Source organism: Euphorbia lathyris, chromosome 1, assembly GCF_963576675.1.
Source record: "Euphorbia lathyris chromosome 1, ddEupLath1.1, whole genome shotgun sequence".
In the NCBI taxonomy this organism is placed as follows: domain Eukaryota; kingdom Viridiplantae; phylum Streptophyta; class Magnoliopsida; order Malpighiales; family Euphorbiaceae; genus Euphorbia; species Euphorbia lathyris.
Window position 1 is genome coordinate 132,382,326 of NC_088910.1, and position 23,723 is coordinate 132,406,048.

The 23,723-nt window shown below is 46.5% G+C and overlaps 65 non-coding genes across 65 annotated transcripts; all 65 read right to left on the reverse strand.

Moving 5' to 3' along the window:
- Positions 1-183: 183 nt before the first annotated feature.
- Positions 184-302, reverse strand: LOC136213823 (5S ribosomal RNA). The gene has a single exon (XR_010680923.1). It is a non-coding gene; the product is annotated as a 5S ribosomal RNA (ribosomal RNA).
- Positions 303-562: 260 nt separating this feature from the next.
- On the reverse strand, positions 563-681 carry LOC136214561 (5S ribosomal RNA). The gene has a single exon (XR_010681641.1). It is a non-coding gene; the product is annotated as a 5S ribosomal RNA (ribosomal RNA).
- A 258-nt stretch (positions 682-939) lies between these two features.
- On the reverse strand, positions 940-1,058 carry LOC136215269 (5S ribosomal RNA). Its single transcript, XR_010682315.1, has one exon. It is a non-coding gene; the product is annotated as a 5S ribosomal RNA (ribosomal RNA).
- A 181-nt stretch (positions 1,059-1,239) lies between these two features.
- On the reverse strand, positions 1,240-1,358 carry LOC136214206 (5S ribosomal RNA). The gene has a single exon (XR_010681303.1). It is a non-coding gene; the product is annotated as a 5S ribosomal RNA (ribosomal RNA).
- A 259-nt stretch (positions 1,359-1,617) lies between these two features.
- Positions 1,618-1,736, reverse strand: LOC136215213 (5S ribosomal RNA). Its single transcript, XR_010682260.1, has one exon. It is a non-coding gene; the product is annotated as a 5S ribosomal RNA (ribosomal RNA).
- Positions 1,737-1,995: 259 nt separating this feature from the next.
- Positions 1,996-2,114, reverse strand: LOC136213652 (5S ribosomal RNA). Its single transcript, XR_010680750.1, has one exon. It is a non-coding gene; the product is annotated as a 5S ribosomal RNA (ribosomal RNA).
- A 259-nt stretch (positions 2,115-2,373) lies between these two features.
- LOC136214110 (5S ribosomal RNA) lies at positions 2,374-2,492 on the reverse strand. Its single transcript, XR_010681207.1, has one exon. It is a non-coding gene; the product is annotated as a 5S ribosomal RNA (ribosomal RNA).
- Positions 2,493-2,750: 258 nt separating this feature from the next.
- On the reverse strand, positions 2,751-2,869 carry LOC136215270 (5S ribosomal RNA). The gene has a single exon (XR_010682316.1). It is a non-coding gene; the product is annotated as a 5S ribosomal RNA (ribosomal RNA).
- Positions 2,870-3,050: 181 nt separating this feature from the next.
- Positions 3,051-3,169, reverse strand: LOC136214207 (5S ribosomal RNA). The gene has a single exon (XR_010681304.1). It is a non-coding gene; the product is annotated as a 5S ribosomal RNA (ribosomal RNA).
- Positions 3,170-3,429: 260 nt separating this feature from the next.
- Positions 3,430-3,548, reverse strand: LOC136215214 (5S ribosomal RNA). The gene has a single exon (XR_010682262.1). It is a non-coding gene; the product is annotated as a 5S ribosomal RNA (ribosomal RNA).
- Positions 3,549-3,806: 258 nt separating this feature from the next.
- LOC136213653 (5S ribosomal RNA) lies at positions 3,807-3,925 on the reverse strand. Its single transcript, XR_010680753.1, has one exon. It is a non-coding gene; the product is annotated as a 5S ribosomal RNA (ribosomal RNA).
- A 261-nt stretch (positions 3,926-4,186) lies between these two features.
- Positions 4,187-4,305, reverse strand: LOC136214473 (5S ribosomal RNA). Its single transcript, XR_010681558.1, has one exon. It is a non-coding gene; the product is annotated as a 5S ribosomal RNA (ribosomal RNA).
- A 183-nt stretch (positions 4,306-4,488) lies between these two features.
- Positions 4,489-4,607, reverse strand: LOC136213176 (5S ribosomal RNA). Its single transcript, XR_010680302.1, has one exon. It is a non-coding gene; the product is annotated as a 5S ribosomal RNA (ribosomal RNA).
- A 335-nt stretch (positions 4,608-4,942) lies between these two features.
- LOC136215271 (5S ribosomal RNA) lies at positions 4,943-5,061 on the reverse strand. Its single transcript, XR_010682317.1, has one exon. It is a non-coding gene; the product is annotated as a 5S ribosomal RNA (ribosomal RNA).
- Positions 5,062-5,242: 181 nt separating this feature from the next.
- On the reverse strand, positions 5,243-5,361 carry LOC136214208 (5S ribosomal RNA). The gene has a single exon (XR_010681305.1). It is a non-coding gene; the product is annotated as a 5S ribosomal RNA (ribosomal RNA).
- Positions 5,362-5,620: 259 nt separating this feature from the next.
- LOC136215215 (5S ribosomal RNA) lies at positions 5,621-5,739 on the reverse strand. Its single transcript, XR_010682263.1, has one exon. It is a non-coding gene; the product is annotated as a 5S ribosomal RNA (ribosomal RNA).
- A 259-nt stretch (positions 5,740-5,998) lies between these two features.
- LOC136213654 (5S ribosomal RNA) lies at positions 5,999-6,117 on the reverse strand. The gene has a single exon (XR_010680754.1). It is a non-coding gene; the product is annotated as a 5S ribosomal RNA (ribosomal RNA).
- Positions 6,118-6,377: 260 nt separating this feature from the next.
- On the reverse strand, positions 6,378-6,496 carry LOC136214475 (5S ribosomal RNA). Its single transcript, XR_010681559.1, has one exon. It is a non-coding gene; the product is annotated as a 5S ribosomal RNA (ribosomal RNA).
- Positions 6,497-6,679: 183 nt separating this feature from the next.
- LOC136213177 (5S ribosomal RNA) lies at positions 6,680-6,798 on the reverse strand. The gene has a single exon (XR_010680304.1). It is a non-coding gene; the product is annotated as a 5S ribosomal RNA (ribosomal RNA).
- A 335-nt stretch (positions 6,799-7,133) lies between these two features.
- LOC136215272 (5S ribosomal RNA) lies at positions 7,134-7,252 on the reverse strand. Its single transcript, XR_010682318.1, has one exon. It is a non-coding gene; the product is annotated as a 5S ribosomal RNA (ribosomal RNA).
- Positions 7,253-7,433: 181 nt separating this feature from the next.
- Positions 7,434-7,552, reverse strand: LOC136214210 (5S ribosomal RNA). Its single transcript, XR_010681307.1, has one exon. It is a non-coding gene; the product is annotated as a 5S ribosomal RNA (ribosomal RNA).
- A 259-nt stretch (positions 7,553-7,811) lies between these two features.
- LOC136215679 (5S ribosomal RNA) lies at positions 7,812-7,930 on the reverse strand. The gene has a single exon (XR_010682714.1). It is a non-coding gene; the product is annotated as a 5S ribosomal RNA (ribosomal RNA).
- Positions 7,931-8,189: 259 nt separating this feature from the next.
- Positions 8,190-8,308, reverse strand: LOC136213655 (5S ribosomal RNA). Its single transcript, XR_010680755.1, has one exon. It is a non-coding gene; the product is annotated as a 5S ribosomal RNA (ribosomal RNA).
- A 260-nt stretch (positions 8,309-8,568) lies between these two features.
- LOC136214476 (5S ribosomal RNA) lies at positions 8,569-8,687 on the reverse strand. The gene has a single exon (XR_010681560.1). It is a non-coding gene; the product is annotated as a 5S ribosomal RNA (ribosomal RNA).
- A 183-nt stretch (positions 8,688-8,870) lies between these two features.
- On the reverse strand, positions 8,871-8,989 carry LOC136214271 (5S ribosomal RNA). Its single transcript, XR_010681366.1, has one exon. It is a non-coding gene; the product is annotated as a 5S ribosomal RNA (ribosomal RNA).
- A 335-nt stretch (positions 8,990-9,324) lies between these two features.
- On the reverse strand, positions 9,325-9,443 carry LOC136215273 (5S ribosomal RNA). Its single transcript, XR_010682319.1, has one exon. It is a non-coding gene; the product is annotated as a 5S ribosomal RNA (ribosomal RNA).
- A 181-nt stretch (positions 9,444-9,624) lies between these two features.
- On the reverse strand, positions 9,625-9,743 carry LOC136214211 (5S ribosomal RNA). The gene has a single exon (XR_010681308.1). It is a non-coding gene; the product is annotated as a 5S ribosomal RNA (ribosomal RNA).
- Positions 9,744-10,001: 258 nt separating this feature from the next.
- LOC136215680 (5S ribosomal RNA) lies at positions 10,002-10,120 on the reverse strand. Its single transcript, XR_010682715.1, has one exon. It is a non-coding gene; the product is annotated as a 5S ribosomal RNA (ribosomal RNA).
- A 335-nt stretch (positions 10,121-10,455) lies between these two features.
- On the reverse strand, positions 10,456-10,574 carry LOC136215274 (5S ribosomal RNA). Its single transcript, XR_010682320.1, has one exon. It is a non-coding gene; the product is annotated as a 5S ribosomal RNA (ribosomal RNA).
- Positions 10,575-10,755: 181 nt separating this feature from the next.
- Positions 10,756-10,874, reverse strand: LOC136214212 (5S ribosomal RNA). The gene has a single exon (XR_010681309.1). It is a non-coding gene; the product is annotated as a 5S ribosomal RNA (ribosomal RNA).
- Positions 10,875-11,132: 258 nt separating this feature from the next.
- On the reverse strand, positions 11,133-11,251 carry LOC136215681 (5S ribosomal RNA). Its single transcript, XR_010682716.1, has one exon. It is a non-coding gene; the product is annotated as a 5S ribosomal RNA (ribosomal RNA).
- A 259-nt stretch (positions 11,252-11,510) lies between these two features.
- On the reverse strand, positions 11,511-11,629 carry LOC136213657 (5S ribosomal RNA). The gene has a single exon (XR_010680757.1). It is a non-coding gene; the product is annotated as a 5S ribosomal RNA (ribosomal RNA).
- Positions 11,630-11,890: 261 nt separating this feature from the next.
- On the reverse strand, positions 11,891-12,009 carry LOC136214477 (5S ribosomal RNA). Its single transcript, XR_010681561.1, has one exon. It is a non-coding gene; the product is annotated as a 5S ribosomal RNA (ribosomal RNA).
- Positions 12,010-12,192: 183 nt separating this feature from the next.
- Positions 12,193-12,311, reverse strand: LOC136213178 (5S ribosomal RNA). Its single transcript, XR_010680305.1, has one exon. It is a non-coding gene; the product is annotated as a 5S ribosomal RNA (ribosomal RNA).
- A 335-nt stretch (positions 12,312-12,646) lies between these two features.
- LOC136215275 (5S ribosomal RNA) lies at positions 12,647-12,765 on the reverse strand. Its single transcript, XR_010682321.1, has one exon. It is a non-coding gene; the product is annotated as a 5S ribosomal RNA (ribosomal RNA).
- Positions 12,766-12,946: 181 nt separating this feature from the next.
- LOC136214213 (5S ribosomal RNA) lies at positions 12,947-13,065 on the reverse strand. The gene has a single exon (XR_010681310.1). It is a non-coding gene; the product is annotated as a 5S ribosomal RNA (ribosomal RNA).
- Positions 13,066-13,323: 258 nt separating this feature from the next.
- On the reverse strand, positions 13,324-13,442 carry LOC136215682 (5S ribosomal RNA). The gene has a single exon (XR_010682717.1). It is a non-coding gene; the product is annotated as a 5S ribosomal RNA (ribosomal RNA).
- A 259-nt stretch (positions 13,443-13,701) lies between these two features.
- LOC136213658 (5S ribosomal RNA) lies at positions 13,702-13,820 on the reverse strand. Its single transcript, XR_010680758.1, has one exon. It is a non-coding gene; the product is annotated as a 5S ribosomal RNA (ribosomal RNA).
- A 260-nt stretch (positions 13,821-14,080) lies between these two features.
- Positions 14,081-14,199, reverse strand: LOC136214478 (5S ribosomal RNA). The gene has a single exon (XR_010681562.1). It is a non-coding gene; the product is annotated as a 5S ribosomal RNA (ribosomal RNA).
- Positions 14,200-14,382: 183 nt separating this feature from the next.
- On the reverse strand, positions 14,383-14,501 carry LOC136213179 (5S ribosomal RNA). Its single transcript, XR_010680306.1, has one exon. It is a non-coding gene; the product is annotated as a 5S ribosomal RNA (ribosomal RNA).
- Positions 14,502-14,836: 335 nt separating this feature from the next.
- LOC136215276 (5S ribosomal RNA) lies at positions 14,837-14,955 on the reverse strand. Its single transcript, XR_010682322.1, has one exon. It is a non-coding gene; the product is annotated as a 5S ribosomal RNA (ribosomal RNA).
- A 181-nt stretch (positions 14,956-15,136) lies between these two features.
- Positions 15,137-15,255, reverse strand: LOC136214214 (5S ribosomal RNA). Its single transcript, XR_010681311.1, has one exon. It is a non-coding gene; the product is annotated as a 5S ribosomal RNA (ribosomal RNA).
- A 259-nt stretch (positions 15,256-15,514) lies between these two features.
- LOC136215684 (5S ribosomal RNA) lies at positions 15,515-15,633 on the reverse strand. Its single transcript, XR_010682718.1, has one exon. It is a non-coding gene; the product is annotated as a 5S ribosomal RNA (ribosomal RNA).
- A 259-nt stretch (positions 15,634-15,892) lies between these two features.
- LOC136213659 (5S ribosomal RNA) lies at positions 15,893-16,011 on the reverse strand. Its single transcript, XR_010680759.1, has one exon. It is a non-coding gene; the product is annotated as a 5S ribosomal RNA (ribosomal RNA).
- Positions 16,012-16,271: 260 nt separating this feature from the next.
- On the reverse strand, positions 16,272-16,390 carry LOC136214479 (5S ribosomal RNA). Its single transcript, XR_010681563.1, has one exon. It is a non-coding gene; the product is annotated as a 5S ribosomal RNA (ribosomal RNA).
- Positions 16,391-16,573: 183 nt separating this feature from the next.
- Positions 16,574-16,692, reverse strand: LOC136214272 (5S ribosomal RNA). The gene has a single exon (XR_010681367.1). It is a non-coding gene; the product is annotated as a 5S ribosomal RNA (ribosomal RNA).
- A 181-nt stretch (positions 16,693-16,873) lies between these two features.
- LOC136214215 (5S ribosomal RNA) lies at positions 16,874-16,992 on the reverse strand. Its single transcript, XR_010681312.1, has one exon. It is a non-coding gene; the product is annotated as a 5S ribosomal RNA (ribosomal RNA).
- A 259-nt stretch (positions 16,993-17,251) lies between these two features.
- On the reverse strand, positions 17,252-17,370 carry LOC136215685 (5S ribosomal RNA). The gene has a single exon (XR_010682719.1). It is a non-coding gene; the product is annotated as a 5S ribosomal RNA (ribosomal RNA).
- Positions 17,371-17,629: 259 nt separating this feature from the next.
- On the reverse strand, positions 17,630-17,748 carry LOC136213660 (5S ribosomal RNA). Its single transcript, XR_010680760.1, has one exon. It is a non-coding gene; the product is annotated as a 5S ribosomal RNA (ribosomal RNA).
- Positions 17,749-18,008: 260 nt separating this feature from the next.
- On the reverse strand, positions 18,009-18,127 carry LOC136214481 (5S ribosomal RNA). Its single transcript, XR_010681566.1, has one exon. It is a non-coding gene; the product is annotated as a 5S ribosomal RNA (ribosomal RNA).
- A 183-nt stretch (positions 18,128-18,310) lies between these two features.
- On the reverse strand, positions 18,311-18,429 carry LOC136214273 (5S ribosomal RNA). Its single transcript, XR_010681368.1, has one exon. It is a non-coding gene; the product is annotated as a 5S ribosomal RNA (ribosomal RNA).
- Positions 18,430-18,610: 181 nt separating this feature from the next.
- LOC136214216 (5S ribosomal RNA) lies at positions 18,611-18,729 on the reverse strand. Its single transcript, XR_010681313.1, has one exon. It is a non-coding gene; the product is annotated as a 5S ribosomal RNA (ribosomal RNA).
- Positions 18,730-18,988: 259 nt separating this feature from the next.
- Positions 18,989-19,107, reverse strand: LOC136215686 (5S ribosomal RNA). The gene has a single exon (XR_010682720.1). It is a non-coding gene; the product is annotated as a 5S ribosomal RNA (ribosomal RNA).
- Positions 19,108-19,366: 259 nt separating this feature from the next.
- On the reverse strand, positions 19,367-19,485 carry LOC136213661 (5S ribosomal RNA). Its single transcript, XR_010680761.1, has one exon. It is a non-coding gene; the product is annotated as a 5S ribosomal RNA (ribosomal RNA).
- A 260-nt stretch (positions 19,486-19,745) lies between these two features.
- On the reverse strand, positions 19,746-19,864 carry LOC136214482 (5S ribosomal RNA). The gene has a single exon (XR_010681567.1). It is a non-coding gene; the product is annotated as a 5S ribosomal RNA (ribosomal RNA).
- A 183-nt stretch (positions 19,865-20,047) lies between these two features.
- LOC136214274 (5S ribosomal RNA) lies at positions 20,048-20,166 on the reverse strand. The gene has a single exon (XR_010681369.1). It is a non-coding gene; the product is annotated as a 5S ribosomal RNA (ribosomal RNA).
- Positions 20,167-20,501: 335 nt separating this feature from the next.
- On the reverse strand, positions 20,502-20,620 carry LOC136215277 (5S ribosomal RNA). Its single transcript, XR_010682323.1, has one exon. It is a non-coding gene; the product is annotated as a 5S ribosomal RNA (ribosomal RNA).
- A 181-nt stretch (positions 20,621-20,801) lies between these two features.
- On the reverse strand, positions 20,802-20,920 carry LOC136214217 (5S ribosomal RNA). Its single transcript, XR_010681314.1, has one exon. It is a non-coding gene; the product is annotated as a 5S ribosomal RNA (ribosomal RNA).
- Positions 20,921-21,178: 258 nt separating this feature from the next.
- Positions 21,179-21,297, reverse strand: LOC136215688 (5S ribosomal RNA). The gene has a single exon (XR_010682722.1). It is a non-coding gene; the product is annotated as a 5S ribosomal RNA (ribosomal RNA).
- Positions 21,298-21,556: 259 nt separating this feature from the next.
- Positions 21,557-21,675, reverse strand: LOC136213662 (5S ribosomal RNA). Its single transcript, XR_010680762.1, has one exon. It is a non-coding gene; the product is annotated as a 5S ribosomal RNA (ribosomal RNA).
- Positions 21,676-21,935: 260 nt separating this feature from the next.
- LOC136214483 (5S ribosomal RNA) lies at positions 21,936-22,054 on the reverse strand. The gene has a single exon (XR_010681568.1). It is a non-coding gene; the product is annotated as a 5S ribosomal RNA (ribosomal RNA).
- A 260-nt stretch (positions 22,055-22,314) lies between these two features.
- Positions 22,315-22,433, reverse strand: LOC136214484 (5S ribosomal RNA). The gene has a single exon (XR_010681569.1). It is a non-coding gene; the product is annotated as a 5S ribosomal RNA (ribosomal RNA).
- Positions 22,434-22,616: 183 nt separating this feature from the next.
- LOC136214275 (5S ribosomal RNA) lies at positions 22,617-22,735 on the reverse strand. The gene has a single exon (XR_010681370.1). It is a non-coding gene; the product is annotated as a 5S ribosomal RNA (ribosomal RNA).
- A 335-nt stretch (positions 22,736-23,070) lies between these two features.
- LOC136215279 (5S ribosomal RNA) lies at positions 23,071-23,189 on the reverse strand. Its single transcript, XR_010682325.1, has one exon. It is a non-coding gene; the product is annotated as a 5S ribosomal RNA (ribosomal RNA).
- Positions 23,190-23,370: 181 nt separating this feature from the next.
- LOC136214218 (5S ribosomal RNA) lies at positions 23,371-23,489 on the reverse strand. The gene has a single exon (XR_010681315.1). It is a non-coding gene; the product is annotated as a 5S ribosomal RNA (ribosomal RNA).
- Between the last annotated feature and the right edge of the window lie 234 nt (positions 23,490-23,723).

Here is a 23,723-nt window from a genome sequence, read left to right on the forward strand (position 1 = left end):
GCACAAGCCCCCGGACCCCAAACACTGACCCCCGACTCGAAAACGTGCACGCCATGGTGAAAAAAAAAATTAAATAATTAAAAAATGCACGTTGCAAAAAAGTTTGGGCCCGCCTCGAAAACGTGCACGCCATGGTGAAAAAAAAATTAAATAATTAAAAAATGCACGTTGCAAAAAAGTTTGGGGGTGCAACACAAGGACTTCCCAAGAGGTCACCCATCTTAGTACTACTCTCGCCCAAGCACGTTTATCTTCGGAGTTCTGATGGGATCCGGTGCATTAGTGCTGGTATGATCGCACCCGTCATCCCATGCAAAAACTAAGCATATATTCCATACTAGGCGCCCCTTTCTCCCGTATGCTCATCCTTCACGTGCATGCACAAGCCCCCGGACCCCAAACACTGACCCCCGCCTCGAAAACGTGCACGCCATGGTGAAAAAAACAATTAAATAATTAAAAAATGCACGTTGCAAAAAAGTTTGGGCCCGCCTCGAAAACGTGCACGCCATGGTGAAAAAAAAATTAAATAATTAAAAAATGCACGTTGCAAAAAAGTTTGGGGGTGCAACACGAGGACTTCCCAAGAGGTCACCCATCTTAGTACTACTCTCGCCCAAGCACGTTTAACTTCGAAGTTCTGATGGGATCTGGTGCATTAGTGCTGGTATGATCGCACCCGTCATCCCATGCAAAAACTAAGCATATATTCCATACTGGGCGCCCCTTTCTCCCGTATGCTCATCCTTCACGTGCATGCACAAGCCCCCGGACCCCAAACACTGACCCCCGCCTCGAAAACGTGCACGCCATGGTGAAAAAAAATTAAATAATTAAAAAATGCACGTTGCAAAAAAGTTTGGGTCCGCCTCGAAAACGTGCACGCCATGGTGAAAAAAAAATTAAATAATTAAAAAATGCACGTTGCAAAAAAGTTTGGGGGTGCAACACGAGGACTTCCCAAGAGGTCACCCATCTTAGTACTACTTTCGCCCAAGTACGTTTCACTTCGGAGTTCTGATGGGATCCGGTGCATTAGTGCTGGTATGATCGCACCCGTCATCCCATGCAAAAACTAAGCATATATTCCATACTGGGCGCCCCTTTCTCCCGTATGCTCATCCTTCACGTGCATGCACAAGCCCCCGGACCCCAAACACTGACCCCGCCTCGTAAACGTGCACGCCATGGTGAAAAAAAAATTAAATAATTAAAAAATGCACGTTGCAAAAAAGTTTGGGGGTGCAACACGAGGACTTCCCAAGAGGTCACCCATCTTAGTACTACTCTCGCCCAAGCACGTTTAACTTCGGTGTTCTGATGGGATCCGGTGCATTAGTGCTGGTATGATCGCACCCGTCATCCCATGCAAAAACTAAGCATATATTCCATACTGGGCGCCCCTTTCTCCCGTATGCTCATCCTTCACGTGCATGCACAAGCCCCCGGACCCCAAACACTGACCCCCGCCTCGAAAACGTGCACGCCATGGTGAAAAAAAAAATTAAATAATTAAAAAATGCACGTTGCAAAAAAGTTTGGGCCCGCCTCGAAAACGTGCACGCCATGGTGAAAAAAAAATTAAATAATTAAAAAATACACGTTGCAAAAATTTTGGGGGTGCAACATGAGGACTTCCCAAGAGGTCACCCATCTTAGTACTACTCTCGCCCAAGCACGTTTAATTTCGGAGTTCTGATGGGATCCGGTGCATTAGTGCTGGTATGATCGCACCCGTCATCCCATGCAAAAACAAAGCATATATTCCATACTGGGCGCCCCTTTCTCCCGTATGCTCATCCTTCACGTGCATGCACAAGCCCCCGGACCCCAAACACTGACCCCCGCCTCGAAAACGTGCACGCCATGGTGAAAAAAAAAATTAAATAATTAAAAAATGCACGTTGCAAAAAAGTTTGGGCCCGCCTCGAAAACGTGCACGCCATGGTGAAAAAAAAAATAAATAATTAAAAAATACACGTTGCAAAAATTTTGGGGGTGCAACACGAGGACTTCCCAAGAGGTCACCCATCTTAGTACTACTCTCGCCCAAGCACGTTTAATTTCGGAGTTCTGATGGGATCCGGTGCATTAGTGCTGGTATGATCGCACCCGTCATCCCATGCAAAAACTAAGCATATATTCCATACTGGGCGCCCCTTTCTCCCGTATGCTCATCCTTCACGTGCATGCACAAGCCCCCGGACCCCAAACACTGACCCCCGCCTCGAAAACGTGCACGCCATGGTGAAAAAAAAAATTAAATAATTAAAAAATGCACGTTGTAAAAAAGTTTGGGCCCGCCTCGAAAACGTGCACGCCATGGTGAAAAAAAATTAAATAATTAAAAAATGCACGTTGCAAAAAAGTTTGGGGGTGCAACACGAGGACTTCCCAAGAGGTCACCCATCTTAGTACTACTCTCGCCCAAGCACGTTTGACTTCGGAGTTCTGATGGGATCTGGTGCATTAGTGCTGGTATGATCGCACCCGTCATCCCATGCAAAAACTAAGCATATATTCCATACTGGGCGCCCCTTTCTCCCGTATGCTCATCCTTCACGTGCATGCACAAGCCCCCGGACCCCAAACACTGACCCCCGCCTCGAAAACGTGCACGCCATGGTGAAAAAAAATTAAATAATTAAAAAATGCACGTTGCAAAAAAGTTTGGGTCCGCCTCGAAAACGTGCACGCCATGGTGAAAAAAAAATTAAATAATTAAAAAATGCACGTTGCAAAAAAGTTTGGGGGTGCAACACGAGGACTTCCCAAGAGGTCACCCATCTTAGTACTACTTTCGCCCAAGTACGTTTCACTTCGGAGTTCTGATGGGATCCGGTGCATTAGTGCTGGTATGATCGCACCCGTCATCCCATGCAAAAACTAAGCATATATTCCATACTGGGCGCCCCTTTCTCCCGTATGCTCATCCTTCACGTGCATGCACAAGCCCCCGGACCCCAAACACTGACCCCGCCTCGTAAACGTGCACGCCATGGTGAAAAAAAAATTAAATAATTAAAAAATGCACGTTGCAAAAAAGTTTGGGGGTGCAACACGAGGACTTCCCAAGAGGTCACCCATCTTAGTACTACTCTCGCCCAAGCACGTTTAACTTCGGTGTTCTGATGGGATCCGGTGCATTAGTGCTGGTATGATCGCACCCGTCATCCCATGCAAAAACTAAGCATATATTCCATACTGGGCGCCCCTTTCTCCCGTATGCTCATCCTTCACGTGCATGCACAAGCCCCCGGACCCCAAACACTGACCCCCGCCTCGAAAACGTGCACGCCATGGTGAAAAAAAAAAATTAAATAATTAAAAAATGCACGTTGCAAAAAAGTTTGGGCCCGCCTCGAAAACGTGCACGCCATGGTGAAAAAAAAATTAAATAATTAAAAAATACACGTTGCAAAAATTTTGGGGGTGCAACATGAGGACTTCCCAAGAGGTCACCCATCTTAGTACTACTCTCGCCCAAGCACGTTTAATTTCGGAGTTCTGATGGGATCCGGTGCATTAGTGCTGGTATGATCGCACCCGTCATCCCATGCAAAAACTAAGCATATATTCCATACTGGGCGCCCCTTTCTCCCGTATGCTCATCCTTCACGTGCATGCACAAGCCCCCGGACCCCAAACACTGACCCCCGCCTCGAAAACGTGCACGCCATGGTGAAAAAAAAATTAAATAATTAAAAAATGCACGTTGCAAAAAAGTTTGGGCCCGCCTCGAAAACGTGCACGCCATGGTGAAAAAAAAATTAAATAATTAAAAAATACACGTTGCAAAAATTTTGGGGGTGCAACACGAGGACTTCCCAAGAGGTCACCCATCTTAGTACTACTCTCGCCCAAGCACGTTTAATTTCGGAGTTCTGATGGGATCCGGTGCATTAGTGCTGGTATGATCGCACCCGTCATCCCATGCAAAAACTAAGCATATATTCCATACTGGGCGCCCCTTTCTCCCGTATGCTCATCCTTCACGTGCATGCACAAGCCCCCGGACCCCAAACACTGACCCCCGCCTCGAAAACGTGCACGCCATGGTGAAAAAAAAAATTAAATAATTAAAAAATGCACGTTGCAAAAAAGTTTGGGCCCGCCTCGAAAACGTGCACGCCATGGTAAAAAAAAAAATTAAATAATTAAAAAATGCACGTTGCAAAAAAGTTTGGGGGTGCAACACGAGGACTTCCCAAGAGGTCACCCATCTTAGTACTACTCTCACCCAAGCACGTTTAACTTTGGAGTTCTGATGGGATCCGGTGCATTAGTGCTGGTATGATCGCACCCTTCATCCCATGCAAAAACTAAGTATATATTCCATACTGGGCGCCCCTTTCTCCCGTATGCTCATCCTTCACGTGCATGCACAAGCCCCCGGACCCCAAACACTGACCCCCGCCTCGAAAACGTGCACGCCATGGTGAAAAAAAAAATTAAATAATTAAAAAATGCACGTTGCAAAAAAGTTTGGGGGTGCAACACGAGGACTTCCCAAGAGGTCACCCATCTTAGTACTACTCTCACCCAAGCACGTTTAACTTCGGAGTTCTGATGGGATCCGGTGCATTAGTGCTGGTATGATCGCACCCTTCATCCCATGCAAAAACTAAGCATATATTCCATACTGGGCGCCCCTTTCTCCCGTATGCTCATCCTTCACGTGCATGCACAAGCCCCCGGACCCCAAACACTGACCCCCGCCTCGAAAACGTGCACGCCATGGTGAAAAAAAAATTAAATAATTAAAAAATGCACGTTGCAAAAAAGTTTGGGCCCGCCTCGAAAACGTGCACGCCATGGTGAAAAAAAATTAAATAATTAAAAAATGCACGTTGCAAAAAAGTTTGGGTCCGCCTCGAAAACGTGCACGCCATGGTGAAAAAAGAATTAAATAATTAAAAAATGCACGTTGCAAAAAAGTTTGGGGGTGCAACACGAGGACTTCCCAAGAGGTCACCCATCTTAGTACTACTTTCGCCCAAGTACGTTTCACTTCGGAGTTCTGATGGGATCCGGTGCATTAGTGCTGGTATGATCGCACCCGTCATCCCATGCAAAAACTAAGCATATATTCCATACTGGGCGCCCCTTTCTCCCGTATGCTCATCCTTCACGTGCATGCACAAGCCCCCGGACCCCAAACACTGACCCCGCCTCGTAAACGTGCACGCCATGGTGAAAAAAAAATTAAATAATTAAAAAATGAACGTTGCAAAAAAGTTTGGGGGTGCAACACGAGGACTTCCCAAGAGGTCACCCATCTTAGTACTACTCTCGCCCAAGCACGTTTAACTTCGGTGTTCTGATGGGATCCGGTGCATTAGTGCTGGTATGATCGCACCCGTCATCCCATGCAAAAACTAAGCATATATTCCATACTGGGCGCCCCTTTCTCCCGTATGCTCATCCTTCACGTGCATGCACAAGCCCCCGGACCCCAAACACTGACCCCCGCCTCGAAAACGTGCACGCCATGGTGAAAAAAAAAATTAAATAATTAAAAAATGCACGTTGCAAAAAAGTTTGGGCCCGCCTCGAAAACGTGCACGCCATGGTGAAAAAAAAATTAAATAATTAAAAAATACACGTTGCAAAAATTTTGGGGGTGCAACATGAGGACTTCCCAAGAGGTCACCCATCTTAGTACTACTCTCGCCCAAGCACGTTTAATTTCGGAGTTCTGATGGGATCCGGTGCATTAGTGCTGGTATGATCGCACCCGTCATCCCATGCAAAAACTAAGCATATATTCCATACTGGGCGCCCCTTTCTCCCGTATGCTCATCCTTCACGTGCATGCACAAGCCCCCGGACCCCAAACACTGACCCCCGCCTCGAAAACGTGCACGCCATGGTGAAAAAAAAAATTAAATAATTAAAAAATGCACGTTGCAAAAAAGTTTGGGCCCGCCTCGAAAACGTGCACGCCATGGTGAAAAAAAAATTAAATAATTAAAAAATACACGTTGCAAAAATTTTGGGGGTGCAACACGAGGACTTCCCAAGAGGTCACCCATCTTAGTACTACTCTCGCCCAAGCACGTTTAATTTCGGAGTTCTGATGGGATCCGGTGCATTAGTGCTGGTATGATCGCACCCGTCATCCCATGCAAAAACTAAGCATATATTCCATACTGGGCGCCCCTTTCTCCCGTATGCTCATCCTTCACGTGCATGCACAAGCCCCCGGACCCCAAACACTGACCCCCGCCTCGAAAACGTGCACGCCATGGTGAAAAAAAAAATTAAATAATTAAAAAATGCACGTTGCAAAAAAGTTTGGGCCCGCCTCGAAAACGTGCACGCCATGGTGAAAAAAAAATTAAATAATTAAAAAATGCACGTTGCAAAAAAGTTTGGGGGTGCAACACGAGGACTTCCCAAGAGGTCACCCATCTTAGTACTACTCTCACCCAAGCACGTTTAACTTTGGAGTTCTGATGGGATCCGGTGCATTAGTGCTGGTATGATCGCACCCTTCATCCCATGCAAAAACTAAGTATATATTCCATACTGGGCGCCCCTTTCTCCCGTATGCTCATCCTTCACGTGCATGCACAAGCCCCCGGACCCCAAACACTGACCCCCGCCTCGAAAACGTGCACGCCATGGTGAAAAAAAAAATTAAATAATTAAAAAATGCACGTTGCAAAAAAGTTTGGGGGTGCAACACGAGGACTTCCCAAGAGGTCACCCATCTTAGTACTACTCTCACCCAAGCACGTTTAACTTCGGAGTTCTGATGGGATCCGGTGCATTAGTGCTGGTATGATCGCACCCTTCATCCCATGCAAAAACTAAGCATATATTCCATACTGGGCGCCCCTTTCTCCCGTATGCTCATCCTTCACGTGCATGCACAAGCCCCCGGACCCCAAACACTGACCCCCGCCTCGAAAACGTGCACGCCATGGTGAAAAAAAAATTAAATAATTAAAAAATGCACGTTGCAAAAAAGTTTGGGCCCGCCTCGAAAACGTGCACGCCATGGTGAAAAAAAATTAAATAATTAAAAAATGCACGTTGCAAAAAAGTTTGGGTCTGCCTCGAAAACGTGCACGCCATGGTGAAAAAAAAATTAAATAATTAAAAAATGCACGTTGCAAAAAAGTTTGGGGGTGCAACACGAGGACTTCCCAAGAGGTCACCCATCTTAGTACTACTTTCGCCCAAGTACGTTTCACTTCGGAGTTCTGATGGGATCCGGTGCATTAGTGCTGGTATGATCGCACCCGTCATCCCATGCAAAAACTAAGCATATATTCCATACTGGGCGCCCCTTTCTCCCGTATGCTCATCCTTCACGTGCATGCACAAGCCCCCGGACCCCAAACACTGACCCCGCCTCGTAAACGTGCACGCCATGGTGAAAAAAAAATTAAATAATTAAAAAATGCACGTTGCAAAAAAGTTTGGGGGTGCAACACGAGGACTTCCCAAGAGGTCACCCATCTTAGTACTACTCTCGCCCAAGCACGTTTAACTTCGGTGTTCTGATGGGATCCGGTGCATTAGTGCTGGTATGATCGCACCCGTCATCCCATGCAAAAACTAAGCATATATTCCATACTGGGCGCCCCTTTCTCCCGTATGCTCATCCTTCACGTGCATGCACAAGCCCCCGGACCCCAAACACTGACCCCCGCCTCGAAAACGTGCACGCCATGGTGAAAAAAAAAATTAAATAATTAAAAAATGCACGTTGCAAAAAAGTTTGGGCCCGCCTCGAAAACGTGCACGCCATGGTGAAAAAAAAATTAAATAATTAAAAAATACACGTTGCAAAAATTTTGGGGGTGCAACATGAGGACTTCCCAAGACGTCACCCATCTTAGTACTACTCTCGCCCAAGCACGTTTAATTTCGGAGTTCTGATGGGATCCGGTGCATTAGTGCTGGTATGATCGCACCCGTCATCCCATGCAAAAACTAAGCATATATTCCATACTGGGCGCCCCTTTCTCCCGTATGCTCATCCTTCACGTGCATGCACAAGCCCCCGGACCCCAAACACTGACCCCCGCCTCGAAAACGTGCACGCCATGGTGAAAAAAAAAATTAAATAATTAAAAAATGCACGTTGCAAAAAAGTTTGGGCCCGCCTCGAAAACGTGCACGCCATGGTGAAAAAAAAATTAAATAATTAAAAAATACACGTTGCAAAAATTTTGGGGGTGCAACACGAGGACTTCCCAAGAGGTCACCCATCTTAGTACTACTCTCGCCCAAGCACGTTTAATTTCGGAGTTCTGATGGGATCCGGTGCATTAGTGCTGGTATGATCGCACCCGTCATCCCATGCAAAAACTAAGCATATATTCCATACTGGGCGCCCCTTTCTCCCGTATGCTCATCCTTCACGTGCATGCACAAGCCCCCGGACCCCAAACACTGACCCCCGCCTCGAAAACGTGCACGCCATGGTGAAAAAAAAAATTAAATAATTAAAAAATGCACGTTGCAAAAAAGTTTGGGCCCGCCTCGAAAACGTGCACGCCATGGTGAAAAAAAAATTAAATAATTAAAAAATGCACGTTGCAAAAAAGTTTGGGGGTGCAACACGAGGACTTCCCAAGAGGTCACCCATCTTAGTACTACTCTCACCCAAGCACGTTTAACTTTGGAGTTCTGATGGGATCCGGTGCATTAGTGCTGGTATGATCGCACCCTTCATCCCATGCAAAAACTAAGTATATATTCCATACTGGGCGCCCCTTTCTCCCGTATGCTCATCCTTCACGTGCATGCACAAGCCCCCGGACCCCAAACACTGACCCCCGCCTCGAAAACGTGCACGCCATGGTGAAAAAAAAAATTAAATAATTAAAAAATGCACGTTGCAAAAAAGTTTGGGGGTGCAACACGAGGACTTCCCAAGAGGTCACCCATCTTAGTACTACTCTCACCCAAGCACGTTTTACTTCGGAGTTCTGATGGGATCCGGTGCATTAGTGCTGGTATGATCGCACCCTTCATCCCATGCAAAAACTAAGCATATATTCCATACTGGGCGCCCCTTTCTCCCGTATGCTCATCCTTCACGTGCATGCACAAGCCCCCGGACCGCAAACACTGACCCCCGCCTCGAAAACGTGCACGCCATGGTGAAAAAAAAATTAAATAATTAAAAAATGCACGTTGCAAAAAAGTTTGGGCCCGCCTCGAAAACGTGCACGCCATGGTGAAAAAAAATTAAATAATTAAAAAATGCACGTTGCAAAAAAGTTTGGGTCCGCCTCGAAAACGTGCACGCCATGGTGAAAAAAAAATTAAATAATTAAAAAATGCACGTTGCAAAAAAGTTTGGGGGTGCAACACGAGGACTTCCCAAGAGGTCACCCATCTTAGTACTACTTTCGCCCAAGTACGTTTCACTTCGGAGTTCTGATGGGATCCGGTGCATTAGTGCTGGTATGATCGCACCCGTCATCCCATGCAAAAACTAAGCATATATTCCATACTGGGCGCCCCTTTCTCCCGTATGCTCATCCTTCACGTGCATGCACAAGCCCCCGGACCCCAAACACTGACCCCGCCTCGTAAACGTGCACGCCATGGTGAAAAAAAAATTAAATAATTAAAAAATGCACGTTGCAAAAAAGTTTGGGGGTGCAACACGAGGACTTCCCAAGAGGTCACCCATCTTAGTACTACTCTCGCCCAAGCACGTTTAACTTCGGTGTTCTGATGGGATCCGGTGCATTAGTGCTGGTATGATCGCACCCGTCATCCCATGCAAAAACTAAGCATATATTCCATACTGGGCGCCCCTTTCTCCCGTATGCTCATCCTTCACGTGCATGCACAAGCCCCCGGACCCCAAACACTGACCCCCGCCTCGAAAACGTGCACGCCATGGTGAAAAAAAAATTAAATAATTAAAAAATGCACGTTGCAAAAAAGTTTGGGCCCGCCTCGAAAACGTGCACGCCATGGTGAAAAAAAAATTAAATAATTAAAAAATACACGTTGCAAAAATTTTGGGGGTGCAACATGAGGACTTCCCAAGACGTCACCCATCTTAGTACTACTCTCGCCCAAGCACGTTTAATTTCGGAGTTCTGATGGGATCCGGTGCATTAGTGCTGGTATGATCGCACCCGTCATCCCATGCAAAAACTAAGCATATATTCCATACTGGGCGCCCCTTTCTCCCGTATGCTCATCCTTCACGTGCATGCACAAGCCCCCGGACCCCAAACACTGACCCCCGCCTCGAAAACGTGCACGCCATGGTGAAAAAAAAATTAAATAATTAAAAAATGCACGTTGCAAAAAAGTTTGGGCCCGCCTCGAAAACGTGCACGCCATGGTGAAAAAAAATTAAATAATTAAAAAATGCACGTTGCAAAAAAGTTTGGGTCCGCCTCGAAAACGTGCACGCCATGGTGAAAAAAAAATTAAATAATTAAAAAATGCACGTTGCAAAAAAGTTTGGGGGTGCAACACGAGGACTTCCCAAGAGGTCACCCATCTTAGTACTACTTTCGCCCAAGTACGTTTCACTTCGGAGTTCTGATGGGATCCGGTGCATTAGTGCTGGTATGATCGCACCCGTCATCCCATGCAAAAACTAAGCATATATTCCATACTGGGCGCCCCTTTCTCCCGTATGCTCATCCTTCACGTGCATGCACAAGCCCCCGGACCCCAAACACTGACCCCGCCTCGTAAACGTGCACGCCATGGTGAAAAAAAAATTAAATAATTAAAAAATGCACGTTGCAAAAAAGTTTGGGGGTGCAACACGAGGACTTCCCAAGAGGTCACCCATCTTAGTACTACTCTCGCCCAAGCACGTTTAACTTCGGTGTTCTGATGGGATCCGGTGCATTAGTGCTGGTATGATCGCACCCGTCATCCCATGCAAAAACTAAGCATATATTCCATACTGGGCGCCCCTTTCTCCCGTATGCTCATCCTTCACGTGCATGCACAAGCCCCCGGACCCCAAACACTGACCCCCGCCTCGAAAACGTGCACGCCATGGTGAAAAAAAAATTAAATAATTAAAAAATGCACGTTGCAAAAAAGTTTGGGCCCGCCTCGAAAACGTGCACGCCATGGTGAAAAAAAAATTAAATAATTAAAAAATACACGTTGCAAAAATTTTGGGGGTGCAACATGAGGACTTCCCAAGACGTCACCCATCTTAGTACTACTCTCGCCCAAGCACGTTTAATTTCGGAGTTCTGATGGGATCCGGTGCATTAGTGCTGGTATGATCGCACCCGTCATCCCATGCAAAAACTAAGCATATATTCCATACTGGGCGCCCCTTTCTCCCGTATGCTCATCCTTCACGTGCATGCACAAGCCCCCGGACCCCAAACACTGACCCCCGCCTCGAAAACGTGCACGCCATGGTGAAAAAAAAAATTAAATAATTAAAAAATGCACGTTGCAAAAAAGTTTGGGCCCGCCTCGAAAACGTGCACGCCATGGTGAAAAAAAAATTAAATAATTAAAAAATACACGTTGCAAAAATTTTGGGGGTGCAACACGAGGACTTCCCAAGAGGTCACCCATCTTAGTACTACTCTCGCCCAAGCACGTTTAATTTCGGAGTTCTGATGGGATCCGGTGCATTAGTGCTGGTATGATCGCACCCGTCATCCCATGCAAAAACTAAGCATATATTCCATACTGGGCGCCCCTTTCTCCCGTATGCTCATCCTTCACGTGCATGCACAAGCCCCCGGACCCCAAACACTGACCCCCGCCTCGAAAACGTGCACGCCATGGTGAAAAAAAAAATTAAATAATTAAAAAATGCACGTTGCAAAAAAGTTTGGGCCCGCCTCGAAAACGTGCACGCCATGGTGAAAAAAAAAATTAAATAATTAAAAAATGCACGTTGCAAAAAAGTTTGGGGGTGCAACACGAGGACTTCCCAAGAGGTCACCCATCTTAGTACTACTCTCACCCAAGCACGTTTAACTTTGGAGTTCTGATGGGATCCGGTGCATTAGTGCTGGTATGATCGCACCCTTCATCCCATGCAAAAACTAAGTATATATTCCATACTGGGCGCCCCTTTCTCGCGTATGCTCATCCTTCACGTGCATGCACAAGCCCCCGGACCCCAAACACTGACCCCCGCCTCGAAAACGTGCACGCCATGGTGAAAAAAAAAATTAAATAATTAAAAAATGCACGTTGCAAAAAAGTTTGGGGGTGCAACACGAGGACTTCCCAAGAGGTCACCCATCTTAGTACTACTCTCACCCAAGCACGTTTAACTTCGGAGTTCTGATGGGATCCGGTGCATTAGTGCTGGTATGATCGCACCCTTCATCCCATGCAAAAACTAAGCATATATTCCATACTGGGCGCCCCTTTCTCCCGTATGCTCATCTTTCACGTGCATGCACAAGCCCCCGGACCCCAAACACTGACCCCCGCCTCGAAAACGTGCACGCCATGGTGAAAAAAAAATTAAATAATTAAAAAATGCACGTTGCAAAAAAGTTTGGGCCCGCCTCGAAAACGTGCACGCCATGGTGAAAAAAAATTAAATAATTAAAAAATGCACGTTGCAAAAAAGTTTGGGTCCGCCTCGAAAACGTGCACGCCATGGTGAAAAAAAAATTAAATAATTAAAAAATGCACGTTGCAAAAAAGTTTGGGGGTGCAACACGAGGACTTCCCAAGAGGTCACCCATCTTAGTACTACTTTCGCCCAAGTACGTTTCACTTCGGAGTTCTGATGGGATCCGGTGCATTAGTGCTGGTATGATCGCACCCGTCATCCCATGCAAAAACTAAGCATATATTCCATACTGGGCGCCCCTTTCTCCCGTATGCTCATCCTTCACGTGCATGCACAAGCCCCCGGACCCCAAACACTGACCCCGCCTCGTAAACGTGCACGCCATGGTGAAAAAAAAATTAAATAATTAAAAAATGCACGTTGCAAAAAAGTTTGGGGGTGCAACACGAGGACTTCCCAAGAGGTCACCCATCTTAGTACTACTCTCGCCCAAGCACGTTTAACTTCGGTGTTCTGATGGGATCCGGTGCATTAGTGCTGGTATGATCGCACCCGTCATCCCATGCAAAAACTAAGCATATATTCCATACTGGGCGCCCCTTTCTCCCGTATGCTCATCCTTCACGTGCATGCACAAGCCCCCGGACCCCAAACACTGACCCCCGCCTCGAAAACGTGCACGCCATGGTGAAAAAAAAATTAAATAATTAAAAAATGCACGTTGCAAAAAAGTTTGGGCCCGCCTCGAAAACGTGCACGCCATGGTGAAAAAAAAATTAAATAATTAAAAAATACACGTTGCAAAAATTTTGGGGGTGCAACATGAGGACTTCCCAAGACGTCACCCATCTTAGTACTACTCTCGCCCAAGCACGTTTAATTTCGGAGTTCTGATGGGATCCGGTGCATTAGTGCTGGTATGATCGCACCCGTCATCCCATGCAAAAACTAAGCATATATTCCATACTGGGCGCCCCTTTCTCCCGTATGCTCATCCTTCACGTGCATGCACAAGCCCCCGGACCCCAAACACTGACCCCCGCCTCGAAAACGTGCACGCCATGGTGAAAAAAAAAATTAAATAATTAAAAAATGCACGTTGCAAAAAAGTTTGGGCCCGCCTCGAAAACGTGCACGCCATGGTGAAAAAAAAATTAAATAATTAAAAAATACACGTTGCAAAAATTTTGGGGGTGCAACACGAGGACTTCCCAAGAGGTCACCCATCTTAGTACTACTCTCGCCCAAGCACGTTTAATTTCGGAGTTCTGATGGGATCCGGTGCATTAGTGCTGGTATGATCGCACCCGTCATCCCATGCAAAAACTAAGCATATATTCCATACTGGGCGCCCCTTTCTCCCGTATGCTCATCCTTCACGTGCATGCACAAGCCCCCGGACCCCAAACACTGACCCCCGCCTCGAAAACGTGCACGCCATGGTGAAAAAAAAAATTAAATAATTAAAAAATGCACGTTGCAAAAAAGTTTGGGCCCGCCTCGAAAACGTGCACGCCATGGTGAAAAAAAAATTAAATAATTAAAAAATGCACGTTGCAAAAAAGTTTGGGGGTGCAACACGAGGACTTCCCAAGAGGTCACCCATCTTAGTACTACTCTCACCCAAGCACGTTTAACTTTGGAGTTCTGATGGGATCCGGTGCATTAGTGCTGGTATGATCGCACCCTTCATCCCATGCAAAAACTAAGTATATATTCCATACTGGGCGCCCCTTTCTCGCGTATGCTCATCCTTCACGTGCATGCACAAGCCCCCGGACCCCAAACACTGACCCCCGCCTCGAAAACGTGCACGCCATGGTGAAAAAAAAAATTAAATAATTAAAAAATGCACGTTGCAAAAAAGTTTGGGGGTGCAACACGAGGACTTCCCAAGAGGTCACCCATCTTAGTACTACTCTCACCCAAGCACGTTTAACTTCGGAGTTCTGATGGGATCCGGTGCATTAGTGCTGGTATGATCGCACCCTTCATCCCATGCAAAAACTAAGCATATATTCCATACTGGGCGCCCCTTTCTCCCGTATGCTCATCCTTCACGTGCATGCACAAGCCCCCGGACCCCAAACACTGACCCCCGCCTCGAAAACGTGCACGCCATGGTGAAAAAAAAATTAAATAATTAAAAAATGCACGTTGCAAAAAAGTTTGGGCCCGCCTCGAAAACGTGCACGCCATGGTGAAAAAAAATTAAATAATTAAAAAATGCACGTTGCAAAAAAGTTTGGGTCCGCCTCGAAAACGTGCACGCCATGGTGAAAAAAAAATTAAATAATTAAAAAATGCACGTTGCAAAAAAGTTTGGGGGTGCAACACGAGGACTTCCCAAGAGGTCACCCATCTTAGTACTACTTTCGCCCAAGTACGTTTCACTTCGGAGTTCTGATGGGATCCGGTGCATTAGTGCTGGTATGATCGCACCCGTCATCCCATGCAAAAACTAAGCATATATTCCATACTGGGCGCCCCTTTCTCCCGTATGCTCATCCTTCACGTGCATGCACAAGCCCCCGGACCCCAAACACTGACCCCGCCTCGTAAACGTGCACGCCATGGTGAAAAAAAAATTAAATAATTAAAAAATGCACGTTGCAAAAAAGTTTGGGGGTGCAACACGAGGACTTCCCAAGAGGTCACCCATCTTAGTACTACTCTCGCCCAAGCACGTTTAACTTCGGTGTTCTGATGGGATCCGGTGCATTAGTGCTGGTATGATCGCACCCGTCATCCCATGCAAAAACTAAGCATATATTCCATACTGGGCGCCCCTTTCTCCCGTATGCTCATCCTTCACGTGCATGCACAAGCCCCCGGACCCCAAACACTGACCCCCGCCTCGAAAACGTGCACGCCATGGTGAAAAAAAAAATTAAATAATTAAAAAATGCACGTTGCAAAAAAGTTTGGGCCCGCCTCGAAAACGTGCACGCCATGGTGAAAAAAAAATTAAATAATTAAAAAATACACGTTGCAAAAATTTTGGGGGTGCAACATGAGGACTTCCCAAGACGTCACCCATCTTAGTACTACTCTCGCCCAAGCACGTTTAATTTCGGAGTTCTGATGGGATCCGGTGCATTAGTGCTGGTATGATCGCACCCGTCATCCCATGCAAAAACTAAGCATATATTCCATACTGGGCGCCCCTTTCTCCCGTATGCTCATCCTTCACGTGCATGCACAAGCCCCCGGACCCCAAACACTGACCCCCGCCTCGAAAACGTGCACGCCATGGTGAAAAAAAAAATTAAATAATTAAAAAATGCACGTTGCAAAAAAGTTTGGGCCCGCCTCGAAAACGTGTACGCCATGGTGAAAAAAAAATTAAATAATTAAAAAATACACGTTGCAAAAATTTTGGGGGTGCAACACGAGGACTTCCCAAGAGGTCACCCATCTTAGTACTACTCTCGCCCAAGCACGTTTAATTTCGGAGTTCTGATGGGATCCGGTGCATTAGTGCTGGTATGATCGCACCCGTCATCCCATGCAAAAACTAAGCATATATTCCATACTGGGCGCCCCTTTCTCCCGTATGCTCATCCTTCACGTGCATGCACAAGCCCCCGGACCCCAAACACTGACCCCCGCCTCGAAAACGTGCACGCCATGGTGAAAAAAAAAATTAAATAATTAAAAAATGCACGTTGCAAAAAAGTTTGGGCCCGCCTCGAAAACGTGCACGCCATGGTGAAAAAAAAATTAAATAATTAAAAAATGCACGTTGCAAAAAAGTTTGGGGGTGCAACACGAGGACTTCCCAAGAGGTCACCCATCTTAGTACTACTCTCACCCAAGCACGTTTAACTTTGGAGTTCTGATGGGATCCGGTGCATTAGTGCTGGTATGATCGCACCCTTCATCCCATGCAAAAACTAAGTATATATTCCATACTGGGCGCCCCTTTCTCCCGTATGCTCATCCTTCACGTGCATGCACAAGCCCCCGGACCCCAAACACTGACCCCCGCCTCGAAAACGTGCACGCCATGGTGAAAAAAAAAATTAAATAATTAAAAAATGCACGTTGCAAAAAAGTTTGGGGGTGCAACACGAGGACTTCCCAAGAGGTCACCCATCTTAGTACTACTCTCACCCAAGCACGTTTTACTTCGGAGTTCTGATGGGATCCGGTGCATTAGTGCTGGTATGATCGCACCCTTCATCCCATGCAAAAACTAAGCATATATTCCATACTGGGCGCCCCTTTCTCCCGTATGCTCATCCTTCACGTGCATGCACAAGCCCCCGGACCCCAAACACTGACCCCGCCTCGTAAACGTGCACGCCATGGTGAAAAAAAAATTAAATAATTAAAAAATGCACGTTGCAAAAAAGTTTGGGGGTGCAACACGAGGACTTCCCAAGAGGTCACCCATCTTAGTACTACTCTCGCCCAAGCACGTTTAACTTCGGTGTTCTGATGGGATCCGGTGCATTAGTGCTGGTATGATCGCACCCGTCATCCCATGCAAAAACTAAGCATATATTCCATACTGGGCGCCCCTTTCTCCCGTATGCTCATCCTTCACGTGCATGCACAAGCCCCCGGACCCCAAACACTGACCCCCGCCTCGAAAACGTGCACGCCATGGTGAAAAAAAAAATTAAATAATTAAAAAATGCACGTTGCAAAAAAGTTTGGGCCCGCCTCGAAAACGTGCACGCCATGGTGAAAAAAAAATTAAATAATTAAAAAATACACGTTGCAAAAATTTTGGGGGTGCAACATGAGGACTTCCCAAGACGTCACCCATCTTAGTACTACTCTCGCCCAAGCACGTTTAATTTCGGAGTTCTGATGGGATCCGGTGCATTAGTGCTGGTATGATCGCACCCGTCATCCCATGCAAAAACTAAGCATATATTCCATACTGGGCGCCCCTTTCTCCCGTATGCTCATCCTTCACGTGCATGCACAAGCCCCCGGACCCCAAACACTGACCCCCGCCTCGAAAACGTGCACGCCATGGTGAAAAAAAAAATTAAATAATTAAAAAATGCACGTTGCAAAAAAGTTTGGGCCCGCCTCGAAAACGTGTACGCCATGGTGAAAAAAAAATTAAATAATTAAAAAATACACGTTGCAAAAATTTTGGGGGTGCAACACGAGGACTTCCCAAGAGGTCACCCATCTTAGTACTACTCTCGCCCAAGCACGTTTAATTTCGGAGTTCTGATGGGATCCGGTGCATTAGTGCTGGTATGATCGCACCCGTCATCCCATGCAAAAACTAAGCATATATTCCATACTGGGCGCCCCTTTCTCCCGTATGCTCATCCTTCACGTGCATGCACAAGCCCCCGGACCCCAAACACTGACCCCCGCCTCGAAAACGTGCACGCCATGGTGAAAAAAAAAATTAAATAATTAAAAAATGCACGTTGCAAAAAAGTTTGGGCCCGCCTCGAAAACGTGCACGCCATGGTGAAAAAAAAATTAAATAATTAAAAAATGCACGTTGCAAAAAAGTTTGGGGGTGCAACACGAGGACTTCCCAAGAGGTCACCCATCTTAGTACTACTCTCACCCAAGCACGTTTAACTTTGGAGTTCTGATGGGATCCGGTGCATTAGTGCTGGTATGATCGCACCCTTCATCCCATGCAAAAACTAAGTATATATTCCATACTGGGCGCCCCTTTCTCCCGTATGCTCATCCTTCACGTGCATGCACAAGCCCCCGGACCCCAAACACTGACCCCCGCCTCGAAAACGTGCACGCCATGGTGAAAAAAAAAATTAAATAATTAAAAAATGCACGTTGCAAAAAAGTTTGGGGGTGCAACACGAGGACTTCCCAAGAGGTCACCCATCTTAGTACTACTCTCACCCAAGCACGTTTTACTTCGGAGTTCTGATGGGATCCGGTGCATTAGTGCTGGTATGATCGCACCCTTCATCCCATGCAAAAACTAAGCATATATTCCATACTGGGCGCCCCTTTCTCCCGTATGCTCATCCTTCACGTGCATGCACAAGCCCCCGGACCCCAAACACTGACCCCGCCTCGTAAACGTGCACGCCATGGTGAAAAAAAAATTAAATAATTAAAAAATGCACGTTGCAAAAAAGTTTGGGGGTGCAACACGAGGACTTCCCAAGAGGTCACCCATCTTAGTACTACTCTCGCCCAAGCACGTTTAACTTCGGTGTTCTGATGGGATCCGGTGCATTAGTGCTGGTATGATCGCACCCGTCATCCCATGCAAAAACTAAGCATATATTCCATACTGGGCGCCCCTTTCTCCCGTATGCTCATCCTTCACGTGCATGCACAAGCCCCCGGACCCCAAACACTGACCCCCGCCTCGAAAACGTGCACGCCATGGTGAAAAAAAAAATTAAATAATTAAAAAATGCACGTTGCAAAAAAGTTTGGGCCCGCCTCGAAAACGTGCACGCCATGGTGAAAAAAAAATTAAATAATTAAAAAATACACGTTGCAAAAATTTTGGGGGTGCAACATGAGGACTTCCCAAGACGTCACCCATCTTAGTACTACTCTCGCCCAAGCACGTTTAATTTCGGAGTTCTGATGGGATCCGGTGCATTAGTGCTGGTATGATCGCACCCGTCATCCCATGCAAAAACTAAGCATATATTCCATACTGGGCGCCCCTTTCTCCCGTATGCTCATCCTTCACGTGCATGCACAAGCCCCCGGACCCCAAACACTGACCCCCGCCTCGAAAACGTGCACGCCATGGTGAAAAAAAAAATTAAATAATTAAAAAATGCACGTTGCAAAAAAGTTTGGGCCCGCCTCGAAAACGTGTACGCCATGGTGAAAAAAAAATTAAATAATTAAAAAATACACGTTGCAAAAATTTTGGGGGTGCAACACGAGGACTTCCCAAGAGGTCACCCATCTTAGTACTACTCTCGCCCAAGCACGTTTAATTTCGGAGTTCTGATGGGATCCGGTGCATTAGTGCTGGTATGATCGCACCCGTCATCCCATGCAAAAACTAAGCATATATTCCATACTGGGCGCCCCTTTCTCCCGTATGCTCATCCTTCACGTGCATGCACAAGCCCCCGGACCCCAAACACTGACCCCCGCCTCGAAAACGTGCACGCCATGGTGAAAAAAAAAATTAAATAATTAAAAAATGCACGTTGCAAAAAAGTTTGGGCCCGCCTCGAAAACGTGCACGCCATGGTGAAAAAAAAATTAAATAATTAAAAAATGCACGTTGCAAAAAAGTTTGGGGGTGCAACACGAGGACTTCCCAAGAGGTCACCCATCTTAGTACTACTCTCACCCAAGCACGTTTAACTTTGGAGTTCTGATGGGATCCGGTGCATTAGTGCTGGTATGATCGCACCCTTCATCCCATGCAAAAACTAAGTATATATTCCATACTGGGCGCCCCTTTCTCCCGTATGCTCATCCTTCACGTGCATGCACAAGCCCCCGGACCCCAAACACTGACCCCCGCCTCGAAAACGTGCACGCCATGGTGAAAAAAAAAATTAAATAATTAAAAAATGCACGTTGCAAAAAAGTTTGGGGGTGCAACACGAGGACTTCCCAAGAGGTCACCCATCTTAGTACTACTCTCACCCAAGCACGTTTTACTTCGGAGTTCTGATGGGATCCGGTGCATTAGTGCTGGTATGATCGCACCCTTCATCCCATGCAAAAACTAAGCATATATTCCATACTGGGCGCCCCTTTCTCCCGTATGCTCATCCTTCACGTGCATGCACAAGCCCCCGGACCCCAAACACTGACCCCCGCCTCGAAAACGTGCACGCCATGGTGAAAAAAAAATTAAATAATTAAAAAATGCACGTTGCAAAAAAGTTTGGGCCCGCCTCGAAAACGTGCACGCCATGGTGAAAAAAAATTAAATAATTAAAAAATGCACGTTGCAAAAAAGTTTGGGTCCGCCTCGAAAACGTGCACGCCATGGTGAAAAAAAAATTAAATAATTAAAAAATGCACGTTGCAAAAAAGTTTGGGGGTGCAACACGAGGACTTCCCAAGAGGTCACCCATCTTAGTACTACTTTCGCCCAAGTACGTTTCACTTCGGAGTTCTGATGGGATCCGGTGCATTAGTGCTGGTATGATCGCACCCGTCATCCCATGCAAAAACTAAGCATATATTCCATACTGGGCGCCCCTTTCTCCCGTATGCTCATCCTTCACGTGCATGCACAAGCCCCCGGACCCCAAACACTGACCCCGCCTCGTAAACGTGCACGCCATGGTGAAAAAAAAATTAAATAATTAAAAAATGCACGTTGCAAAAAAGTTTGGGGGTGCAACACGAGGACTTCCCAAGAGGTCACCCATCTTAGTACTACTCTCGCCCAAGCACGTTTAACTTCGGTGTTCTGATGGGATCCGGTGCATTAGTGCTGGTATGATCGCACCCGTCATCCCATGCAAAAACTAAGCATATATTCCATACTGGGCGCCCCTTTCTCCCGTATGCTCATCCTTCACGTGCATGCACAAGCCCCCGGACCCCAAACACTGACCCCCGCCTCGAAAACGTGCACGCCATGGTGAAAAAAAAATTAAATAATTAAAAAATGCACGTTGCAAAAAAGTTTGGGCCCGCCTCGAAAACGTGCACGCCATGGTGAAAAAAAAATTAAATAATTAAAAAATACACGTTGCAAAAATTTTGGGGGTGCAACATGAGGACTTCCCAAGACGTCACCCATCTTAGTACTACTCTCGCCCAAGCACGTTTAATTTCGGAGTTCTGATGGGATCCGGTGCATTAGTGCTGGTATGATCGCACCCGTCATCCCATGCAAAAACTAAGCATATATTCCATACTGGGCGCCCCTTTCTCCCGTATGCTCATCCTTCACGTGCATGCACAAGCCCCCGGACCCCAAACACTGACCCCCGCCTCGAAAACGTGCACGCCATGGTGAAAAAAAAAATTAAATAATTAAAAAATGCACGTTGCAAAAAAGTTTGGGCCCGCCTCGAAAACGTGCACGCCATGGTGAAAAAAAAATTAAATAATTAAAAAATACACGTTGCAAAAATTTTGGGGGTGCAACACGAGGACTTCCCAAGAGGTCACCCATCTTAGTACTACTCTCGCCCAAGCACGTTTAATTTCGGAGTTCTGATGGGATCCGGTGCATTAGTGCTGGTATGATCGCACCCGTCATCCCATGCAAAAACTAAGCATATATTCCATACTGGGCGCCCCTTTCTCCCGTATGCTCATCCTTCACGTGCATGCACAAGCCCCCGGACCCCAAACACTGACCCCCGCCTCGAAAACGTGCACGCCATGGTGAAAAAAAAAATTAAATAATTAAAAAATGCACGTTGCAAAAAAGTTTGGGCCCGCCTCGAAAACGTGCACGCCATGGTGAAAAAAAAATTAAATAATTAAAAAATGCACGTTGCAAAAAAGTTTGGGGGTGCAACACGAGGACTTCCCAAGAGGTCACCCATCTTAGTACTACTCTCACCCAAGCACGTTTAACTTTGGAGTTCTGATGGGATCCGGTGCATTAGTGCTGGTATGATCGCACCCTTCATCCCATGCAAAAACTAAGTATATATTCCATACTGGGCGCCCCTTTCTCCCGTATGCTCATCCTTCACGTGCATGCACAAGCCCCCGGACCCCAAACACTGACCCCCGCCTCGAAAACGTGCACGCCATGGTGAAAAAAAAAATTAAATAATTAAAAAATGCACGTTGCAAAAAAGTTTGGGCCCGCCTCGAAAACGTGCACGCCATGGTGAAAAAAAAATTAAATAATTAAAAAATGCACGTTGCAAAAAAGTTTGGGGGTGCAACACGAGGACTTCCCAAGAGGTCACCCATCTTAGTACTACTCTCACCCAAGCACGTTTAACTTTGGAGTTCTGATGGGATCCGGTGCATTAGTGCTGGTATGATCGCACCCTTCATCCCATGCAAAAACTAAGTATATATTCCATACTGGGCGCCCCTTTCTCCCGTATGCTCATCCTTCACGTGCATGCACAAGCCCCCGGACCCCAAACACTGACCCCCGCCTCGAAAACGTGCACGCCATGGTGAAAAAAAAAATTAAATAATTAAAAAATGCACGTTGCAAAAAAGTTTGGGGGTGCAACACGAGGACTTCCCAAGAGGTCACCCATCTTAGTACTACTCTCACCCAAGCACGTTTTACTTCGGAGTTCTGATGGGATCCGGTGCATTAGTGCTGGTATGATCGCACCCTTCATCCCATGCAAAAACTAAGCATATATTCCATACTGGGCGCCCCTTTCTCCCGTATGCTCATCCTTCACGTGCATGCACAAGCCCCCGGACCCCAAACACTGACCCCCGCCTCGAAAACGTGCACGCCATGGTGAAAAAAAAATTAAATAATTAAAAAATGCACGTTGCAAAAAAGTTTGGGCCCGCCTCGAAAACGTGCACGCCATGGTGAAAAAAAATTAAATAATTAAAAAATGCACGTTGCAAAAAAGTTTGGGTCCGCCTCGAAAACGTGCACGCCATGGTGAAAAAAAAATTAAATAATTAAAAAATGCACGTTGCAAAAAAGTTTGGGGGTGCAACACGAGGACTTCCCAAGAGGTCACCCATCTTAGTACTACTTTCGCCCAAGTACGTTTCACTTCGGAGTTCTGATGGGATCCGGTGCATTAGTGCTGGTATGATCGCACCCGTCATCCCATGCAAAAACTAAGCATATATTCCATACTGGGCGCCCCTTTCTCCCGTATGCTCATCCTTCACGTGCATGCACAAGCCCCCGGACCCCAAACACTGACCCCGCCTCGTAAACGTGCACGCCATGGTGAAAAAAAAATTAAATAATTAAAAAATGCACGTTGCAAAAAAGTTTGGGGGTGCAACACGAGGACTTCCCAAGAGGTCACCCATCTTAGTACTACTCTCGCCCAAGCACGTTTAACTTCGGTGTTCTGATGGGATCCGGTGCATTAGTGCTGGTATGATCGCACCCGTCATCCCATGCAAAAACTAAGCATATATTCCATACTGGGCGCCCCTTTCTCCCGTATGCTCATCCTTCACGTGCATGCACAAGCCCCCGGACCCCAAACACTGACCCCCGCCTCGAAAACGTGCACGCCATGGTGAAAAAAAAATTAAATAATTAAAAAATGCACGTTGCAAAAAAGTTTGGGCCCGCCTCGAAAACGTGCACGCCATGGTGAAAAAAAAATTAAATAATTAA